This window comes from Euprymna scolopes, chromosome 44, assembly GCF_053919585.1.
Source record: "Euprymna scolopes isolate OS-2025 chromosome 44, ASM5391958v1, whole genome shotgun sequence".
NCBI lineage: Eukaryota > Metazoa > Mollusca > Cephalopoda > Sepiida > Sepiolidae > Euprymna > Euprymna scolopes.
This window is the reverse complement of record NC_136525.1, coordinates 37,770,009-37,791,301: the sequence shown is the minus strand read 5'-3', so window position 1 is coordinate 37,791,301 and position 21,293 is coordinate 37,770,009. Positions and strand designations below refer to the sequence as shown.

Genomic DNA, 21,293 nt, shown 5'->3' with positions numbered 1-21,293 from the left:
TTCCCTTTGGTACCCCCAAATGGGGAGCGACATATGTATTGTTAAAATATAATTATCTACTGACACGTGTTTCGTCGTCTGCAACCCATCAGAGTAGCTGGATATATATATATATATATTCTTTGCTTTTACAGATTTTACGTATCTCTCTATTCGTCTCCAAATTCTTTTTTCATTCCATATAGTAAACCTTGGAGCGTTTTTTTTTTTTTTTTTTTTTTTTTTTAGGACTACCCAATCGTCTCTGCAGAGTTGTTTAGTGATATAAAGAAAATATCTTTGGCTAGCCAATGAAACACGTGTAAGACATAATACAATGAAAATTTAAGTCTCCGCATATATATATATATATATATATATAAACTGATATGAGTAAATTGATTCTATCATTGAACCTGAAAATTGTGATATATATATATATGATTATAAAACTTTGAGGATCGTCCGATCGCCCTTGTTTTCATCTTGTCTATCAAAAACATTGTTGCCATGGAAACCCGCTTGTATTTAATAAACTTCACACTCCTTTCCACATCCCAACCACAAATAAACTCCAGTCTTTGCTTAACTTCATGATTAAAACTGTTTCGTTCTGTTTTTGTTTCGATTCTAGTTGATTCCACTCAAATCATTCTTATTTCTTTTTGCTTTTGAAATCATAACCATATATTAGGTACAATATAATATGAAATAATTGACTATAATAAGAAATATGACATCAGCGTTAATTGTTGTCCTGACGACCACCATACACTTAGTAACCTTTATCCTCAAGTGGTCTTCGGGCCTTGATAAATGGTGGCTCTTGTAAATAATAACGAAATTAATCTATTATATATTTTCCTTGTTCACAACGCTTTTTTTCTACAAGATTTTCAGTGCTTCTGCATTATAATAACGAAAAAATATTGAATTTCAAGTAAAACAAAAGGTATAAATTGCCATGTCATAAATAGTAACACAGCCAAACATTACGGAAAACGATGAGGTAGAAAAATTACTATTAATGAAAAACTGTTTTCGATAGAGTTTATACAGGGAATAAATTTTATTTAATTAGAATTCATTATTGAGATGAGTATTATTTATTAATTTATTTATTGCGGACTATTATCTTCATCTTTTTAGTTGTTATTTCACGAGACGACAACAACTATGGATAGCAGTAATTGCCGAGAATACTGTTAGGAGATTCGGAGTTCCTATACCGTCGTGGTTACCACCTGACGAAGGCCAAAGGAATAGTTGGCCGAAACGTCATGAAACAACCACTAAGAAAGATGAGGATAAAAGTACGCAATAAATAAAGAAATACATGTTGCTTGATATTTTGAATTACGTTCGTCACATGACGTATACAACAGAATTTAATTATCTCCCCTGTTAACTTATCTCTCTTTTTTTTTTTTAGCAATTATAATTATTTTTGTACCTCATGGTTTTTCGTAATTTTTGAATATGTTACTATTTGAGACGTGACAATTACGTAGGTACCATATGTTTCACTTGAAATTCATTTTTTTTTCTCGTTTGTATAATATAGAAACGCCAGATTTTCAGTATTTCGTTGGTAGAAATAAAATAAATAAACGTTGAAACTTTGAAGTATTTATCCAAAATGGCGGACAACTGTGATGTTGATAAATCGTTTGCTATTTTAAAGGGTGCGTTTTGTTCATTTACAAATACATTTATAAAAACATTACTATGAGATTTTTTTTTCAATTTTATTATGAAAATAAAATCAGTGTTTTTTTTATGAATGGATTCAAAATATAATGAAATATAACTCTTTAATAATCCAAATTTGTTGTATATTCGTTTGCCCAACGTTATAGTTCCTCAGCATCAAAATGGCGGACGACTGTGACGTCAATTGATCGTTTGCTATTTGAAATGATTATACTTCGTTAGATTTCGGATCCATTTATATATAAAAAAAGAACACTATTTTAGTATTAGAAAAAGCTTCTTTTTTTTTATTGTATTGTGTAAATGAAATCAATGCACATACGCATATATATATATATATATATATATATATATATATATATATATATATATAAAGGGATGGGACGATTCCAATATTTTTTCCGATTCTTTATAAATATCTAAATGTTTAACAATAAAGTTGTTATTTTTCACGATTACCGTAAAAACACATGTTAAATGTGCAGATGTTTTCTCAAACGTAAAAATACACTTGTTAGGGGTGATCTATCGATTTTAGTTTTACTAATAGTTTAAAATCAATAGATACTCATTATTTTACTATTACTAACAGCAGTAGAAGAATTTTCGGTGCTAATGCAGAGGGTGATCCGCGCTATTTTTTTAAAATCGTATTTCCAGGTTTAATTAAAGTTTTGATATGTTTTTTTTTTATTCAATTGTAAGGTTAAAGTACAGAATAAGTACAAAACACCCTCCCCATGTTAAGAATGACTTATTATTTCAGCACGGATTACTCTCTGCATGAGTACCGATTTTTCTTTAAAGAAAATCAAATAAAAAAACCCAAAAGAATCGTTTTTGGCATCAGAAAATATGTACAAATTTTTCCGATTCCGATGCCCCTAAAATTTCTGATTGTTTCGATTCCCGATTCCGATTAATCTGAACAAACTGAATCAGAAATAAAAAGAAACATAACGAAATATAAAGAATTAGTTGGCGTTACAATCATCGACCATTTTAGGTGATAAACTACAAAATGACGATAAAAGCAAAAAAAAAAAAAAAAAAAAAAAAAAACGTCTTGACTTAATTTCAGATCATTAAAATAGAAAGATAACTCAAATTACGTTCGAAATTCCGTCCATTTCGACAAGATACACATGAAGAAGGTCGACTGAAACGTTGAGAACAGTAGTTGGATGAATCCAAATAATGCGAATAACTGAAATTAATTCAACATTTTTTGTCGAGTTAAAAATAAATTAAAAAATAATTTCAAAATGCATACTTTCGGGGGGGGGGGAGAATACTTGAAAATTGGAATTCAGAAATTGGGGAAAAATGGCGGAAACTCATTCATCAACTCAATGCATAAATATGTACAGTACAAAATAATTTGGATTTTTGTCTTCTGTTTTCGTCTTGAATGTTATTCTCCCAACATTTCGGACGATGTAACCTCCGACCTTCTTTAGAGAGAGAATCAAATTTTTTCGTTTCTAAATTTTTTTAGATGATTATTTTGTATTATTCGGATTATCTGCACTACTGTTCTCATCGTGAGTTTTATTCTTATGACGTTTCGGTCGATGTAACTCCGACCTTCTTCAGGTGTACCTTATCGTACGTTGTGAAAATAACGCTCAACATGAAAATCGTAGTCACAAAACCAGCAATGCCAATTGTCAGTTCTCATTTCAAAAATTCGGATACACTACAAAAGATTTCAATAAACAAACACTTTTCGATCTTTTTTTTTTTTGGGGGGGGTCCGGTGTCATAATTTTTTGGGAAATCGAATTCAGTGCCGGGTCGTGATGTAATCTCAAAATCTTGTACCGGTTGGTTACACAAAAAAAAAAAAAAAAAAAAAAAAATGAAGCGAAGTTTTTTTAGTTGTTTGTTTGTTTGATATCATGATTTTTCGAAAAGTTGAATTTAATGCAGGGCTGTGATTTAATCTTAAAATCTTGTACGGGTCGATTAAACGAAAAAGAAAAAAAGGAGCAAAGTCTTTTTGTTTTGTTGTTGTTGTGTGTGTGTGTGTGTACCAAAGAAAGGTTTCAATAAACAGCAGACACATTTCGATTTGTATTTACCCCTTTTTTTTATCATTATTTTTCGGGAAATTGAATTCAGTGCGGGGCTGTGATTTAATCTCCAAATCTTGTACTGGTCGGTTAAACGAAAGAGAAAAATGGAGCCAAGTGTGTATGTGTGTCTTTTTGTAACGCCTCAGCTGTAACCTATTTCTTTTCTTTTTTTTTATTCATTCAAAATACCAAACCAACTGAATAAAATAAAAGCGGTAAATTTGAAGTTTCGTGTCCAATATGGCGGCCGACTGTGACATTAATTAATCATATGTTAAAGGATTGTATTTCGTTATATTTCATATTTCAAATCCATTTATCAAAATCAATTTACTATTAGATTTTTTTTTTTCAATTTTATTGTGAAAATAATTTTTATATATAAATTGATCCGAAATTTAACCCTTTAAGATAGCAGACGATTGTATTCAGTGAGAGGCTATGATTAAATCTCAAAATCTTTTACCGGTCGGTTAAACGTAAATAAAAAAAATAGCCAATTTTTTTTTTTTTTTTGGTAACGCCTCAGAGGTAACCTAGTTTATTTTTTATTTTTTTATTCATTCAAAATACCAAACAATCCTTCTCGGCCTCAAAAGGAAAAAGAGGGGCCCTATTTCATTTAGGCTCATGTAAAGATCGTCATTTTGTTTGTCTACGATCTGAAGTTTTTTCTTTTTTTTTTTTAGGGGGGGGGTATTTCTTAATTGGTCTTTAATACGTCCGGTTCCAAACTTTATGCAAATCGGATTTTTCTTTTTTTTTTTTTCGAAATGGTACTTTCTAGTTTTTTTTTTATTTTTTGGGTTTTTTTTTTTTATATTGACTACTTTAAAACCATCAAAATATATGAAAATTCATACTACCTCCCTCCTAACCGGGGTAACACATATGTCATTGGTTCTGCTACAAGATTGACGGGTGAAAACTAATGAACTGAGAAAATCTGACGTTATTTCAAAGGTTTTCTTTTTCTGAGAGAGACTAGTCGGATTTTTCCTTACACACACACACACATATAAGTGAAAGTGTCTGTCTGTGTGTGTACATTTCCCTACGCAATAACTCTGTCAATTTTAAGTCTACAGACTCGAAATTTGATATACAGGGTACTGAGATTTGGTAAAATCGATGTGATGGGTTTTCGGCCAGAAATTTGGCGATTAAGGGGTCAAAGTTCAACGATTTGACCTTTTGAGAACTCTTCCAAACTCCTCCGACAATTTTCGATCTAAACACTTGAAATTTTAGATATAGGTTCATTGGCCATGCATCTAACTTAATAACTTAATTTGAGCCCAAAATAATAAATTTTAAGGGGTCAAAGTAAAAAAAAATTGACAACTTTTTATTTTATTTTATGTTTTTGCTCAACATACATCTCCAAATACCCGGGCAACGCCGGGCTCTTATGCTAGTATATATATATATATATATATATATATATATATATATATATATATATATATATATATATATATATATATATATATATATATATATATATATATGGGGAGGGGCTCCTTCAGTCTTTGACAAACTATGGATACCCACGAAGGGTTGCCTGCACGTGAAATTTTTGGGCAGGAGGTGCACAATCTCCAACCACACATCTCCTGAGTCGACATTGTTAAATACCAGTGGCAAGTGAATTGTCTGTACAGGACGACTGGAAACAAATGCCGAGATAAGCGGAGAGCACAACATACAGCGCCTAGAATTCCCAAATGGTCACCCATCTAGTACTAACCAGGCTCAACGTTGCTTAACTTCGGTGATCCGACGAGAACCGATGTGTCAACGCGATTATGCCGTATATATATAGGAATATTATTTACTTGAAATGTGCTCGGTTTGTATATACAACTGTAATTGATTAAACAATCTTTCTCATAAATACAGTTTTTTTTATGGTGAAAAAGATCTTTATTTATATGAATTTTGAAAAGTCCAAGCTCAATTAATACCTTTTACTGGGTTCCAGAGCATATATAGTGTCGTATAATAATTATCTGAGTTCTAAATATCAGACTTGTTATGTTATCAGACGATGTGTACGAAATAATATTGTAATGGATACTTTTTTGAGAAGTAATAAATAACCAACTGAGAAATTTGATATTTGGAACTTGAAGAATTATTTTACTATTCTATACACACACACACACACACACACACACACACGCAATTTTTTAAAATTTTGTTCTGTCGAGTTTGATTCAAGTGTCACTATGTCAGAAACATTGTTTTTAGGGGCCTGACGTTTTAAATCTGACAAAACAACTGCTAGATTTAAGAAACTAACTGTACAAACGTACTTCTAAATGGCATTTTTTTTTTATTCAATTTTCTTTTGTTGGGGATGTTGCATCCTATCAGATGCCAGACATTCACCTGCTATCTCATAAGATTCTAACATCCCCTTTTAGCGCAATTGTTTGTATCTCTCTTGCACTTGGTTCACAGAGTATATTTGTCAGTTAGTTTTTTGACATTCGTTTTCATTGTTCCCTTTGCTCTTATAGTTACTGAAATTATGATCTTCCTAAAATTCCAGTTTCTTTTCGCGGCATACATAAGACCTTAGTATTTTGTTATTTTCTTACTCTCGGCCCCGTTTAACTTGTGTGTGTGTATATCTATCTATATGTATATAAATTTACTTCTTACCAAGGGGAAGTTAGACAAACGGTTTGGCGTGGGTTTTGAGAAGCCAGTGCACTAGAATAAGCTTTCTATAGCTTATAAAATGTCTTTGCAGCCCTATTGGTATTCCCTAGTAGTAGCACCTCAAGCGATTAGCAATGAAGTAGTCCCTTCTCGAAAAGAAGGCAAAACCTAAGAAGGTGTACATAGGTTTAATAAAATATGTTGAGAAACACTTTAGCAAGAGTTTAACACCCATTTATTTTTCAGAAAGGAAACACAAATACAGGTGAAAGTCCTTAATCCACGGAGTTTCAAAGAAATACTTTCTTTCTCGTCAGAGGGGGGAGTTAGCAAAATCCATAAAGAAATTTTGCTTGTAAAGTATTTAAAGAAACGAAGTATTAAAAGGATTATATTAGCGCAAAAATCAAATCTAGAACAATGAAACAGATGGAGTGTGGTAAAAAGGAAAAATGGTTTCATGTAAGACGGTGTTCTCGTGGTTGGTGAGCCAAAAAACTAGTGAATCCAAAAAGATGGTGAAGATAGAATATCCAAGTTTCTGGTAGTTTTTTTATTTTTTATTTTTCTTCCTTTGAAGATTGTAATGCTGGGTATGGGGCAACCAAACCAGCTTCCAACATTGCCCCGCTTTTTTATTGAAACCAACCGAGAGCTCTTTTTAGTATCCTCGCTGTTCCCTTAAGTGCAATTGTCTGGATCTCTTTTGCACTTGGTTCACCAGGAATATTAGTTAGGTAGGACTTCAGGTTCTTCTTCATAAGTCCTGTGGCACCTATGATAACTGGTATGATCGATATCCCCTTTAGGTTCCAGTTTCTTTTCATATCATACATGAGACCTTGGTATTTGGTCTGTTTCTCTCTTTCAGCTCTGTTAAGACCGCCATCATTAGGAACACTCACTTCAATCAAGGTTGCAACTCTCTCTGACTTCCGAATGCATGTTGTTTAGAGTTTATAAATGGTCCCAAAAATAAGTTTCTGTCTGAATAGACACAGATGAAAAGTTTAGTCTGTGAGGTTAACTAAAGAGAAACCGATTTGATATATATATTAGTGTTGGGACAATTAATCAGAATTTTTGTGGGAATCGGAAAAATTTGTACAGATTTTCCGATGCCAAAAACGATTCTTTTAATTATCTTTTGTTATTTGATTTTGTTTAAAGCAAAATCTTCCATTGCTGGTAATAATTATAAAATAATAAATATTTATTGATTTTAAACCACGATTGAAGCTAAAATCGATAGATTGTTATCCACGCGTGTATTTTTACGTTCTGCATATTTAACATGTCTGTTTTTATGGTAAGCAGAGAAAAAATACATATAGTTATATATCTAGAGATTTATAAAGAATCGGAATCGGTAATTGTATCGGAATCTGTAATTTAGTACGAAATCGGTAATTGTATCGGAATAGGGAAAAATATTGGAATCGTTCCATCACTTATACACACACACACACATAGGGTGTTCCAAAAGTTTTCAGCACATTTTAAGTTCTTATGTGTTGAACTATTAAACTGTCTAACGGGTAAAATTACATTAAAATTAACTAAATTCATTAATAATTATATGACAGGCACGTTTTTATTAAGGATAAAAAACGTGCCTGACATATAATTATAGTTTTCAAGATATTCAATATTTAATTAAATGTGTTCCTAACTTTTTGAACACGCTCTGTGTTTGTGGGTGTGTGCGTATACATACATATATAAGTTTCCCATTTATTATTTAATAGGAACTCACCATTGAGATGAGTATTATTTATTAATTTATCTGTTATTTATTAATTGTATCGAAATCGGGAAAAATATTGCTAATCGAAACCTGAAGTAAGATGCAAATAACCAATCAGCAATCAACTGTCAGCAGACGACAATTTTCAATGAAATTAATTTCATTGCAACAAGAAGAAAATATTGTTTTAAAAGCGAAGATAAAGCACATCACGATGTTTTAAATTATTAAGGAGGATTACAAGGATAATTATCTTGGAGGATATACTATTTTAATTGGAATTCATTATTGAGATGAGTATTATTTATTAATTTATTTATTTCGGACTATTATCCTCATCTTTCTTAGTTGTTGTTTCACGACGTTTCGGCCAACTATTCGTCTGTCCTTCGCCACCACCTGATGAAGGCCAGAAGAATAGTTGGCCGAAACCTGGTGAAACAACAACAAAAAAAGATGAGGATAATAGTCTGCAACAAATAAATAATAAATTTCATATCCAAACAAAGAGGATCCGCCTATGTTGGACTCTTCAACCTCTATTAAGAAAGCCCGCATAAGCGACAAGATATAGGTTTTTGTCTGGATTTGAAACCGACGGTACCGATATTTTTCTGATCTTCTGTAGCATAGAAATAAATATCACGCTCTTATTTTGGAAATTTTTCTAATCGAGTTCTCTGCTAGATTCTCTCCCACTTACATTACACACACACACACACACACACACACACACACACACACACACACACACACACACACATTCCCAAGCCAGATATATTTAATCACACTGAGTTTTTATTCTTTTTGTTTGTGTTTTTTTTACTGAGTACGTTTTATACGTATTTTGCTGAATAGCAGATATAAAACACACACACACACACACACACACACACACACACACACACACACACACACACACTAGCAAAAGTACCCGTCGTTGACTGGGTTCAAAAACAGCCTACAGAAAATGGACTCTGATTTATGAAAGTATGATAGGTTATGAAAAGGAAGGGTTGTAAAGAGATTGCTTCGAATTTGGGGGTATCAAAATCAAAACAAAATATGATGAAAGTAAAACAAAAATAGATAAGCCCCATAATTTATTATACCATACCTGTTCACACCGAAACACTTATCACAATATTCTGTGGATCTATATTAAAAAACCTTGTTAAACTTTGTGACATATTTCCATTCTATGGAGGTCAGGCGCGAACGAACACCCCATAATTTTATTAATACCACATTTCTTCAAAATGAAACATAATTATCAAAATATACTTACGCAGATAGATATGAAAAGTCTTTATTAAAGTTTGTGCCTATTTCCATTCTATGGAGGTCAGGGGCGAACGCAGACCCCACAATTTTATTATACCATCCCTATTTAAGTTAAAACATACTTATCAAAGTATTCTTATGTGCATCTATATCAAAAACACTTGTAAACGTTTTTTTTTTTAATTTTTAAATTTTTTATTTCCATACTTTGTGGACCAGGCGCGTACGCAGACCCCACAATTTTAATGAATCATCATTATGCCAGATCAAACATACCATTCCTGTGTCTCGATATATCTATCATTATATGTAATCAGTTTTCTATAATAGTCAACCGTATAGAAGCCTATTCGTGACCAGACACACATACAGACGTTTAGCTTATATATATATATATATATATATATATATATATATATATATATATATATATATATATATATATATATATATATATATAATCTCGGGTATAGGTTTTGAAAAGATATTGCACAAAGATTAACACACTTTGGCGTATAAAAAATATCCTATCAACCTTGGTGGCAGTACAGCATAAAGTTTGGGTCTCGCCTTTCTCTTTGTTTTTATTAGCGTGTTATATATATATATATATATATATATATATATATATATATATATATATATATATATATAGTAATTTATAAAATATATATGGCGATTAAGCTACACTGAATATTCTGCGTTTCATCCACTGTAGGATTCGTCAGGCTTATGCGCATTACATTAAAATTAACTAAATTCATTAATAATTATGACAGGCACGTTTTTATTAAGGATAAAAAACGTGCCTGACATATAATTATAGTTTTCAAGATATTCAATATTTGATTAAATGTGTTCCTAACTTTTTGAACGCTCTCTGTATGTGTGGGTGTGTGCGTATACATACATATATAAGCCTGACGAATCCTACAGTGGATGAAACGCAGAATATTCAGTGTAGCTTAATCGCCATATATATTTTATAAATTACTAACTAGCTCTACCTACGTATTGAGCACTTTTGAAGTAAATACTTAAAGTTTATGCATAAATCTATACTTTCGTATTTTAAATTTGTGTGAGTAAATGAAGTAGTTATATATAGTCTTTGAAGTTTTTAACATTTGAAACTATACAAAAAAATATTTTTTATCATTCGTTAAAAAAAAACATCTAGTCAGTAAGTCATTTAATCACCTGCAATCACTGCATCAACTCTCTTGAATTTACTATAATACCAATTTTTTTTTTTTCTTATATATATGGAAATGTATAAAAATTATATTCTTATATATATATATATATATATATATATATATATATATTTTTTTTTTTTTTTTTTTTTTTCTTATATATATGGAAATGTATATAAAAAAAGAATACGAAAAGTAAAAAAGCTTATCACTTTTCTTTATTCGTTTTCAATTGGTGACGTGCAGGAATACAAACTAATATTATGAAAAAAAAATTAAAAAAACTTTATATATATATATATATATATATATATATATATATATATATATATATATATATATATATTATTCGCAGGGGGTTCGCCCTCAGCTGTACCAATACTAAAATGTCGAACCCTGCGACGGTATAATCGTCTGATACAGTTGTTGGCACAGGGGTTAATTCCTCAATTACGATCTTATAAACAATATTAATTTCTCTGTAAGCATTACGGCTGTTGACATAACAGCCAGGGGTAACGGAAGTTTAGAGGTTAGCTTCCGTCTCTCCTGTTTTCTTTGTACAAGGGGGTAGCCATTCACCTTCTATAAAAATAATGTTAATAGTGGGTAGATATCAAAAGTATCGTCTTCATATTTCTTATAAACTAGTTGGTGTACACGATGCTGCTCGGGTGTAAAATATCTTAGAATATTTTTCTTTTATGCCCGTCTCGTTTTTATTACTGTACTAGCTATGCCTATCTGGCGTAGCCCGGGATTAATGTCTAAAGATTCCGTATGTCTGTTTAAAGGCAGAACTATACTATTAATGTCCAGATATGCTAGTGTAGTAAACTTAATTTGGCGTTAAAAGGGGTAATGCCTGGGAATATACTTTCCTGGCAATAAAACGGACACTAACTTATTAACTCCCCTTCGACCAACTACGAGGAGGGGGTAATACATGCCAACAAAATAGATATTATCCAACCTCCCTGACTTGATCATTGAAAGATAGTATAATTATTTTAGGGGGAGGTAATTCATGAGAACCTCTTCCCTTGTATTACCTCCTCCTCTTTGTAGTATCTGATCTATCGTTACAAAACTATATTCCCAGGCATTATCTCTTTTGAGGGTGAAGCTAGTTTCAGATTTTTTTTATTGTCATAAGATCATTCTCCCAGGCATGTCTTGTCCCTCCTCCTCCTCCTCCTTAATTCTGTTTGGTATTACCTTCTCTAAAGGGCAGTGTATGTTCGTTATACCATCTTCAGACTTTACCCTCCTTTTTGAACGATGATAGTGTAGTATCAGTTTTGTCGTCATGAAACAATACTTCCATGTTTCACCTTTTTTTTTTTTTTGGTGGGAGAAGTAAAGTAGTATCTATTTTCATGAAATCATATTGCGATACATTGCATGGGCGGGGGGGGGGCAGTGTATTATATGTTCGTTCTTCCTCCCAGGGATCACCTCCTACTTTTTTCAATAAATCACGTCCGCTCTTCAGAAGGAAAGCAAATATTACAAGTTTTGGTTTTCATTATTAACTGGGAAAAAAGTTTAAATAAAGGAATAATTATGACTTATAAAAACCAGTTTCATTTTCTTTGTTTTTTTTTTTTTTTTTTTTTTTTTTTTTTAATGTAAACATTGTTACGACTATTAATTAGAAATTGTAAAATCAGAATTTTGGGGATTATCAGAATCGATATCAGAATCTAAAAATTTGCGATACCAAAAATGATTTTTTTTTTTTTAAACTTACTTTCCCATTGCTGGCATTAACAATAATAAATAAATAAAAATGCTAAATATTTATTGAATTTAAACTATATCATCCCATAAGTGTATTTTACGTTTGCGGAAATATAGGCACATAGATTATGAGTACTGAGAAAAAAAAAAAAAAACTAGTTAAATTTTTAAAAAATCGGAATCGGGAATTTAAAACAGAAACGATAATTGTGTCGGAATCGTTCCATCACTACAAATTCAGTACAAATTATTAATTGACCTTCTCTGTGTGTCCCCTACCGTCCAAAAGAAACGGAAATATATAATGGGTGAATAATTTTAATATTTTAAACAACAAAATAAGGTGACAAAATATTTTAAATCATATTTCGGTGTAATACACCGTTTTTTCAAAGAAGATTGCTGGTTTCATATCTTTTTCTTCCATTTTGCTATTGGTATTAACCCCAAAAGTCAGCCCCTTGTGGAGAGGGAAAAATAGAATATGTTCAGTGTTATCAACGGTTGTCAGTTTTAAATAGATGTGTGCGTTTGTATGGTGGTGCGGAATGATGCAAAAAATCTTCTTTAAAACGTGTGTGTTAGATGAAAGTCTCCAAACAAAAAGGAGAAATGATTTTAGTCATTCAATAAAATATGTACTTTGTTTTCTAGAATTTTCCAAATCTTACAAAATACACTTTTCAAACCTGTAACCAAACACTTATTGGTATTTAATTGTTTCCCCACGAGAGCAATATGTAACACAAGATAGTTTCTAATGTAGGAGAAAACCAGCTCCCCAAAAGGGGCACTTTGGCTGCAGGCAAAAATAAAAATTGCCTTAGTATAGAAGGGTTTCCTTTACATTGACTAAGGACAAATTAACAGGTGTAGAATCAAAACAGATACTACACTTGGATCTTAGCCCGAAGGCCAGCATCAAATTTGCACCACCATGCAAGCACACATCTATTTTAGACAGAACAATCTGGCCTATGGGCCAAGATCAGTGTAGTATCTGTTCTGATTCTACATTTCGCCTCGTCTATTCTCGGTCAGTGACTGAGACAATTTTTATTTTTATTCCTATCCAGGATGCCCCTTTTTGTGGAGCTGGATTTTCTCCACATTAAAAATCGACCTTGTGTCTAACTCTGCCGTTGTGGGGAGACAAGTAAATAGATGTAATCATCAATAACATCGAACAAATCCTTTGAGAGACAGAAATGAAGAAAAAAAAAAAAAACTGTCTTTTTGAAAAAGGTATATTACAACGAAATCTCAGAAAGATTTAATCATTTAATAAAATTCATATAACTAGGATTTTTTTTTTTTTCGAGTACTGTTCTTATCTCTATTTTCATAACGTTTCGGTCGATGTAACCTCTGACCGTCAACGCGGGAATCTGGACGGAATTTCCAACAGAACCATTTACAGTAGAACCCCGGGATACGGTGGTCCTAGGATATGTTTTTTTTTTTTTTTTTTTTTTTTTCAGGTTACGATGTGGAATACAATGTTTTTCCGGCCCCTTGTTATGGTAATTGCCTCACCTTACGGTGTTATTTATAATCTTATTTGATTGAACTTCATTTTGTTACTAATTCGAAATGCCGTATCCCGGGGTTCTACTGTATTTACTTGACGGGGGTAGCATGCTCTCGTTCCATCAGCCATGACTGGATAGATGTCCTAAGTAGGACACTGAGGATTGAACCTACAACCTTCAGGCGAACATTTCTTTTACAACTGACTTTTCCAAGTACTCAAACCACTGCGACACGGGTCTTTGTGGAACTTAATAAAAAAGAACATTTGGTTTTCTAGAATTTTACATTAGCCTTGCGAAATGTTTTCAAAGATGTGACCAAATCCCTATGATTGGTGACTGTTTTTGTTTGATTAACAGCGATTGTCAAATTCCAATTTGTAAACCGGAAGCCATCACCAAGTATTTTTTCTTTCTTAAACCTGATAGTCATTAACGATATACAATGTTTCTAGTAGCATTACTGTTAAACGCGCTCATGAGATAATCGGCATTCGATCACTTGTTGGGGGGAAAACAAAGGCAATTCCTTAAGACGAACCGCATTATCGATTATTAGACGTTGGGATCACGTGCGTCAAACGAATCTATAACTTGGATATAAAAACACTGTTATTATAGCAATAACCAATGACAGCAGCAGCAGCAGCAGCAACGCTAGGAACCCCCTCCCACATCTCTCACAGAATAATAGTTCCCGCCAAGAAAACACTTTCTGTAAACAAACCAACGCGCTCGATTTTATTTATTGAAGTACCAAAAATAAAAACTATCGGTGTCGTCCGGGCTCTTGGATGAAAGGAGAATTTAAAACAAAGTGTTTAACACATTTTCTTATATATGAGAATGTGTGTGTGTGGGGGGGGGGTGGGTGACACTTCTCAACCTATATACTCAACGAATTTTAATCTACAGACTTGGAATTTGGTATATAGGGTATTCAGACATGTGGAAAACGTTTTAATCCGTTTCCATCCAGAAAAAGGGCTGCTAAGAGGTAAAAATTGAAAAATTGGTACTTGGTGGTCATCGGATTTTTATCTGTTTGTCAACTGTTTCACGACTACGCATGCATGAATCGTTGAAAATACGTTTTAAAGATGAGTCAAGCTGGCCTGATTGCTATCGTACTTGACTCGCTGTCTTTAGGTTTTGGTTTCAAACTCGGCTCGAGTATTTTTTTTTACTTACAGGAAGTGAACTGTTTAAAAATATATATATATATATATATATATATATATATATATATATATATATAATATTTGCATGCACATGTCTGTTTCTTTTCGTTTTTTCATTTTTTTTGTTTTAAGGAATTTAACTTTGTTTAATAGCGGGTAACATCGGATACGTCTTCTAGTATTTTAATAAAGTCGTATTCCTGTCTGTCTGTTTGTTTGTTTGTTTGTTTGTTTGTTCACAATTTAGTTAATATATACACAAAGTACATTGTTTAAAAAGTACATTTAAATACTAGCATTTGGATGATGAATAGGATATCGGAATCAGAAAAATTGATGCCTATTTTCCGATGCTAAAACGATTCTTTTGTCTTTTTTATTTGATTTTCTTTAAAGTAAAATCTTCCATTCCCGGTAATAATTATTAAATATTTACTGATTTTAAAATACCAGTAAAGCTAAAATCGATAGATCACTCTCCGCAAGCGTATTTAGACGTTTAGGAAAATATCTGCACATTTAACATGTGCTTTTTATGAAAATTCAGGAAAATAACAATCTTATAGTAAAATAATTGGAGATTTATAAAGAATCGGAATCGGTAATTGTATCGGAATTGGGAAAAATATTGGAATCGTCCTATCACTATTAAATACTGAAAACAGAATTTTATATAACTTTATTCCTGCATGATTTCTATATATACTAGTTATTCAAAAGAAATCCACATTCAAGAGGTTATCTCATTTGCATATTCCATTAAAGAAAATCTGGTTTAACAATTAGCTCTAAATTTTTAATGGAAATTAGAAATAAATTAAAGAATTATTCATATACGCTCCAAGAATTAAACCTAAAGAACAATTTTTGTGTACAATCATTTCTGAGATGATTTAGGTTTTAATGGAATTTTAAGGGAATTTATACCAACTTCAAAGTTGGAAATAGAATCATCATTAACACACACACACACACACACACACACACACACACACACACACACACACACACAGTATTGTTTTGTTGTATCATCATTCATTAGTGCAACTAGACCAGCACCTTTCCCTAGCCGAGGATTGAACCTACAATCATTGCATTAATAGTTAGTAGTTCAACCCACCGATCTGGAAGAGGTGCTCACAAATGATCCCAGCAAATGTCCATTTAAATAAACATTCACTCACCTAATATACACTCCAAATATTCTATTCACATTTTTATGAAGTATGTTTTACACATGTTTCGTTAAATAGTGGAATCTCATCAAACAACTCTTCAAAGACAAATGTATATTTTTCAGAAAAAAGTTGGAAGTTTTTTTTTTTTTGTTTTTTTTCCATTTTCTTGAAATGAACTTGGATTTGGTTGAAAAACAAAGTTGATAGAAAGATAATTGAGGCAAAATTTGCAAAAGCATAAAAAAAGAAAAAAACACTTATTTAGTGCAGTGTATCCACTCTAAAATAAAAAAGAAAATAGTGAATTCAAAGCACATGTAGGGAATTCCTGATGACTCCATATTTGATTTAAAAAAAAAAATGTGTGTGTATATATATATATATATATATATATATATATATAGAGGCTTCCTTCAGTCTTGACAGACTATGGATACCCACGGTAAGGGTGCCTGTGCATGAAATTTTTGTGGCAAGAGTTGCGCAATCTCCAACCACACCTCTCCTGATTCGACATTGTTGAATACCAGTGGCAAACGGAGGTTCAGGACGACTGGAAACAATGCCGAGATAAGCGGAAAGCACATACAGCGCCTAGAATTCCCAAATGGTCACCGATCTGGTATTAGCCAGGCTCAACGTTGCTTAACTTCGGTGATATGACGGGAACTGGTGTGTCAACGTGATTATGCCGTATATATTATATATATATATATATATATATATATATATATATTTTCACATTAAATATTAAGAGATATAAGACTTTATGGATCAATTTTTAATATTATTTTCAACAGTGCTCAATACATGAGTAGAACTATGTAGAAAGTTATGAAAATACATTAATGACAATTAAGCTATACGAAGGTTTCCAGGTTCTAGGGAATGGTCAGGTATTTTAGCCAGTTGTGTACTCCTTTCGATTTAATCTTCCTCTGGGGGTCATCAGATCGAAGCCTGTCTTTTAGACTTATATTGCACATCCGTATCCTTTTCATATCATTACTCTCCATGCAACGCATATCCTCAACTCTAACCCGACTCTTCCTTTGGTTGACATGGGTAATAATCTCCCTGAATTTTTCATCCAATAGGATCACACTAACACCTGCTCCAGCCTGTGCTCCAATGGCATTACGGAGGTAACAAAACTTCTTGATACTCTCATCCGTATATTTTTTGTCCACATCTAATATACAAAACTCACTGTGTCTGTCTGTCTTCAATTTTCAAAATGCATCTCCTCTGAGATGTAAAGTTTAATTTTGTGTGGTCTGTTGTTTTATATATAGAAAAGTGACCTTATCCGTCTGGGTCATGCACAAATATACATTTATATGTTAAAGTTGGTTTATGCTTAACTATCTATTGTCTGTTTGATGATGGCTTCCAAGGTAATGGCTTAGGCTGGAACACTAAATGTTTTAGTTTCGATTCTAGTTGATGGCAGTCAAGTCATATTTTTTTTTTACTTTTGAAATCATTACTTTCTATTAAGTCCAATAGAGAATCGGTTTTATATACGCATATAAGTATATGTGACAGGTATCAGCCGATGTTCATGAGTGATACGTGTTGATGACGTCATTAAAAGGGTGATGTTTTTGTTTACATAGAGTTTTAGTTGGTTAGTGGTTAGAGCTTGGAGACAGACAGTCGAGCTGACTGGTCATAATGGCTCATTGCACCTGGAGGGAGAGAGGGGGCTAATACCTATCAAATGTAAAGAAAGTAGAACCAGCATGCACCTTTCCAATGGGGGAGACATCTGTAATAAAGTTGCTGAAAAAACAATCTGAAATTTGTTGATTCGTTTGGGATGAATCTTTGTAGCTTTTCCATCAAACGAGACCAATGATAGACCAGGTATGTTTCTCTGATTGGCCTAATGTAATTCCCCAGAGAACTGTTATCCGTCCCTTTTTGTTGCATATGTTATATGTCCGTTGAACTGTATTGGCGAATATATCGACACGTACGGAGAACACTAGACGATCCTAGACACTCATAAATATATACACGTTGTATGAACTCAATAGACGTGCAAACATGAACGTTTATATAAACAAGTATAATGTTATACACACTCGTTTATTTGTATTGTTTTTTCCAGCATAACACTGACATTTAAATTTATAAACAATAGTGTTGTAGTAGATGTAGGGCACACTATCCTTGCGTAAAGAAGGAAACGCAGGTCATAGTGTATACCAAATGCAAGGAAATAAACAGGAAATTTTAAAGGCCCAAATATTTTATAGGATTTAACATTTACGTTTTTGTTCATAGTCATAAATGAGGTTTTCTAGATAACCATTATATTAATATTTCCCTGATCCTATCTAGTTCAAAGTTCAGTCTGCTAGGTGAACAAATCATGAGCACTCTATCAACCAAAGTATAAATTAAGCCGAGCAAAAGAAAACTTGTTTGGACTGTTTTGATTATTCGGATTGTTCGGACAATGATTCTCATCTTGGATGCTATTGGCACAATGTTTCGATCGTCGTTGTAACCTACGACCTTCCAAGATGAGAATAATTGTCCTAGTAACCAAAAAAAAAAACATGCAGAAAATCACATCTCATCTCAAAAATTCAGAATTGCACACTCGTTTATGGTTGAGATCGTAAGGTGAAATCGTCGCATGGCAGGGCCTTAGCAAAATTTTATACAGTACATATTAAAAATTATTAAAACATACAGTACAGTATATAATACACGTGCATATAATCTAATAACATAAATAACACTATAAGGCGCGCCAAATATCATTACCAGGGTCCGGAAAAACATTGTATTCCACATCATAACCTGAAAAAAAAAAAAAAAAAAAAACATATCCTGGGGTTCTACCGAACAAGTAAACTGCTATACACATCCTTTATATATAAAAGGTATTGTTGGTCAAGCATGTATTGTATTCTCAACATACACCATATCTTCTGGACATTCCATACGAATCTCCATAGCTAATGTCTCCAAGACTCAAATAAAAACCAATGGACTCCGTACAGAACCTTGATGTAGTCGCCTTTTCTTCCCATGTCAATTCATATTGCGGTCGTAAGAACTAAGCTTCAAATTCACATTACACATCTGCTGTAGCATTCTCATATCATTTCTTTCCATGAGACGCATGTCTTCAACCCTCACTGGCCAAGTTTCAGTTTTTTTTTTTTTTTTTTCTTACACAGGAATCACCACTTATCAAGGCCAAGAGGCTACTCAAGAATAAGGGCTAATGAGTAAACATTAGTCAATGTGATTATAGCGTAGTAAACATAAGTAGTGGGGATTTTTTAAATTGGATTACTTAGGGGAACGGTTCCTCAAGAACTTGTTTACATTGGACTTGAAGATGACCATGTTATAGTCAGTTTGAAAGCAGGCAATTGGAAGAGAGTTCCACAGAGTTCTAAGAAAGAAACTTTGTTCATGGAATCTGCATTTAGGTTTAGGCACAGATAAAGAGTGTGGGAAATTATTGATAGTGGTTTTGGCTAGACAATTGTTTTTCATGAAAGTTTGGTGAGGGGGGACCATAGATTGAAGGTCAGCCGAGCACTTGCCATGAAAATAACAATAAAGCAGAGACAGGCTCGCAACGTCTCTTCTGTGGGAAAGAGGTTACAGGGAAGACAAAAGAGCACCCCCCCCACTAAACTACGAAGTCTATTTTAAACTCTGTCAATGCAGGATAAACTTCTTCTAGCAGCTCCTGCCCAGATGTGCCAACAGTACTCCATCGTTGACGGTACCTGGCTTTTATATAGGTAGAGAATTTCATCAGGAGTGAGATATTTACTGGAGCGGTAGAAGGATCCCACCATTTTTCCAGCAAGCTTGGCAATGGATGTTCCATTTCAGGTCAGGAGTAAAGGTCAAGCCCAAAAGCTTGTCAAAACATGAACCCTCCCCAAGACGAGAGCCATTCATTTCAATTGATGCCAGATTGGCTTCAGAGCATAGATGGTGTAGAGATAGAAGCTTGGTTTTAGACTTCCATACATAATCTCTGCATACACATGCCCGATAGACTTTTCTTTGAAGGGTTTAGTAATGGTAAAATTTCACTTCATCCACTCTTGCAATCACATTAGCACCTGCTCCATCCTGTGTTCCAATGCTATCATCAAGGTAACAAAATTCCTCGACAATCTCAATAGCTTTGTCATCCAGATATAATTTCTCCACATCTGAAGTCTCATCCTTTTTCATTGTCTTGCAATTCTTACACACGAATTGCCTATCCTCTTCCAACCTACCAGTAATTTTACTTCAATTTACAATGTGTTTTACTTGATGTCTCTTACCGGCATTATTTTTACCTTTCATCTTGTTTAATCATAGTGAGTGTTGTCATCATCATCATCATTATCGATTTACCTCCTATTTTACATGTTGCCATGCATTGGACAGCTTTAAAAAAAAAAATTGACTTCCAAACTAACCTATCTCTGACCAGGTATTTATTTGTCCCTCTTCTTTCAAGTCTATCATTATTACTTCCTCCTATATTTTGCTTAGTTTTCCCCTATTAATTTAGCCTGCTACCTCAACTGTTCTACCCAAGAACTCTCATTCAACATGTCCATGCAATCAAAGTCTCCTATTCTACACTGTGTACACATGCCTGAGAAAATCTTCCCGTGGTCGACAGTGGTAATGCTCTGCTGGTTAGTAATGACAGACATTTCCTGAACTTACGCCATCTGTTCCTTCCTCTTGCAACTCCACTTGTACCTGATCCACTCTGAGTTCTCATCTGTCTCCATTGTCTTGTGCTGATCAATGTAGGTTTAATGTGGAATTTTATTGTTACATTTGGGTCCTGTGAACGAAAATGTCCCTGACCAACCTGACATGTATCAAATTTTAATTCTATGCAGAAACCCGAGTTTGATAGAAAGATTCCCGTGTTTGATAGGAAGATTCCTGCGTTTGATAGGAAGATTCCCGCGTTTGATAGGCAGGTTCCCGCGTTTG

General features: G+C 33.1%; 1 protein-coding gene and 2 pseudogenes across 9 annotated transcripts in view; 2 read left to right on the top strand and 1 right to left on the bottom strand.

Moving 5' to 3' along the window:
• The window catches only part of LOC145268799 (pre-B-cell leukemia transcription factor 1-like), an 814,729-nt gene that overhangs the window by 116,386 nt on the left and 677,050 nt on the right, over nucleotides 1-21,293 (top strand). The window lies entirely within an intron of this gene.
• On the bottom strand, nucleotides 5,473-5,589 carry LOC145268989 (5S ribosomal RNA; annotated as a pseudogene).
• LOC145268941 (U2 spliceosomal RNA) lies at nucleotides 13,373-13,536 on the top strand (annotated as a pseudogene).